The following is a 2,699-nucleotide window of genomic DNA, read 5'->3' on the forward strand; positions in this document are numbered from 1 at the left end:
ACGTGGCGATACGGCGGCGCGTGGAGAGGCACAGGTCGAGGCAAGCCGGCGGCGCATGGGCCCGGTGGTCCGGCGGCGCGCGGAGAGGCACAGGTCGAGGCGGTCCGGCGGACGGCGGCGCATGGAGATCGAGGCACAGGTGGAGGCGGTAGTTGGCGGCGAGGTTGTAGGGAAAGAGGTGGGGCGAGGCGTGGGGTGTGGCTGGCGGTGAGGCATGGGCAGCGGTTTTGGTTTTGTTCCTGCGTGATGAAAGAGGAGAGGATTAAAGTAATGGCATGGTGGGTAATTAATTAAACATAATGGCATGGTGGATAATTAAAGCATAAAACATGTTTGGTGTTTTGAAGCGATGTAGACCATCAGATTGTAGGTTTGGATGGATAGGATGATTTGGTTCTCCGTCCTCTCTTCCTTTTATAGGGGTACTAGATTAGTTCTAGAAACATAGGAATTGAAACAAAAACTGTCTGATTAGTAGTCGACCTATAAAATCGATTAATCTGATGATTTTTGATTAATCTTTAATCCCGAGACGATCGAAACGCTAACGACAAGCGATATTATTAACATTACTAAATACATGAAGCTTTTTAAGTACGTGAGCTTTTTTAGGTCATGGCATTAAATTTCCATGGTTTTTTTAAATACATCAACACCTCTTTTTGAGATATATGAAATTTTTATTAGTAACGGACATTTGTTTTGAAATGGAGACATTTCCAAATCAAAATGAAATATAGTTTCAAATGTAACACAAAACATTCTTTTTTTTACTCGTTTGCGATTTCACGGGACATTGTTCTCTAGTGACATGAAAATTTTATTTAGTATATTATGAATAAATCTCACTACTTGCATGAGAAAAAAAATCATAAGAAACTTTTTTGATTAGTCAAAGTGATTTTTAATATATACTAGTTTTATTCAAGTGGTTACTAAGAAAATTATTTGAAGTGGTATGTAAGATAATTTAATACTAACAGAAAAAGGCTTATATTCTAATGGCCCGTTGCAATGGCTAGCCTATTTTGCTTATGCTTCAGGTGATGCATGCCTCCCTCAATCCTTCAGCGAGGGGCAGGGGGGCCTTGGGTCATTTTGGTTGTATGCAATGTTCAACTAATAATATATAAATCTGATGTGAGTTAAGAAAAGAAAAAAGAAGAAGTCCAATTTACACTTCCACCCCATAAACTTGACCTATGGTTCATATTAAAAACTAATATTTGGCTCAAAATATAACCCTAAACTCTGAAAACCGTTCGCAATACACCCCTTCCACGATTTGGCTGGTTTTAACACCGAAAATCGTTAATTCAGCTAATTTCAACAGTATTTTTCCTTGGCGCAATGATTTTTTTTCGCAAGAAATACTTTGGTGATCTAGTTTGGTCGTATTCTTGTGCATATAGAAACAGAATCAACACAGAAGTTAGAGACTATCTGCACAATATTGCAAGAAAACGACCGATAAAATACAGAAGTTAATTTCTTTCATTCTGCAGCAAGATCAATAATGGTCGTCAAAAATATTTATTGTGTCGACCGATAAAATACTCACACAACACACACTCTCACTACCATGCCGAACGGTTCGGCCCGCGATTAAGAAATTAACCACGCGAGAGAATCTGAACTAGGCACCTACAATGCTGCGCCTCATCGTGTCGCGGGCATTCAGGTCCTCATCCTCCCCATCAAGGCAAGTGTTGTGACAGAAACCACCAGCGCCAAGGCGTGACTAGACGACGAGGCCAGTGTTGTGGCACCGCTGTCCATTACCGGCTCTCCAAGCACCGCCGGTCCCGGTGCAGGTGTGGGCGACACAGGGGCAGGAGGGCTTGAAATATCAGCTGACGGAGCCAGGGTTGGCCTGCCCTTGACGTTGAGCATGAGGCGCTGGCCCTTCTTGCAATGTTTGATGTCGGCGCTGGCGAAGTACGTGATGCCGGGGGCGTCGAGGAGGAAGAGTGAGCTGCCATCCTTGGACGGCTGCGGAGGTCGGTGTCGTCCAGTTGCAGTGGTAATACGCGTACTTGTTCACCTTTCCGACTGAGTCGTTCTTGTACATGAATTCTTCACAAGAAAGAACGAGAGTTATCGATGAAACAAAATGCATGCAGCTTGATCGATCATACTTCTTTTCTTAGTTGGTCCTCCTTACCAATGGAGTCCTCAACGAAGAACTCAATGGTGGAGGCCCACTTCAAGTACAGGTCCTTGTTCTCCCGTGGTGGCATGCGCCACCCGTCTGCCCCACCGACGATGTACCTCTTACCGATAGGCACCGGCGAAACAAGCCCAAGGCCAGCACCATGCACAGATACAACAGCGGAGACGAACAGGAGGAAGAAGAAGTTGAGTGGATGAGCCATTGATGGATCAGAACTTATAAAAAAACTGATTATGGCTTGTGACTAATCAAATACACTGCTTGCCGGCGTGATGTGGATTGTGCATGAGTGGCGCCTTGGTTTATAGGAGGAGCGGATGGGAGGAGCGAGCGGATGTAAGGAGCGTGAGAAGAGGATATGCAGGATCTGGCGCGGAGTTGAGTTAGTTACCACGGTGGCCCGCGGTGAATTATGGCGGAGGAAGTTACGGCTCAGCGAATCTCCCAACGACCCGCACGCCGAGGCCACTCCCGACGCGCACGCTTTTGGCGATCCTTTCCTCAAACGATCTAGATTGTCGGTCAG

The 2,699-nt window shown here is 45.5% G+C and overlaps 1 pseudogene; it reads right to left on the reverse strand.

Annotated features, from left to right (window-relative positions):
- Positions 1-1,476: 1,476 nt before the first annotated feature.
- Positions 1,477-2,492, reverse strand: LOC119332701 (annotated as a pseudogene).
- Between the last annotated feature and the right edge of the window lie 207 nt (positions 2,493-2,699).

This window comes from Triticum dicoccoides, chromosome 7A (assembly GCF_002162155.2).
Source record: "Triticum dicoccoides isolate Atlit2015 ecotype Zavitan chromosome 7A, WEW_v2.0, whole genome shotgun sequence".
NCBI lineage: Eukaryota > Viridiplantae > Streptophyta > Magnoliopsida > Poales > Poaceae > Triticum > Triticum dicoccoides.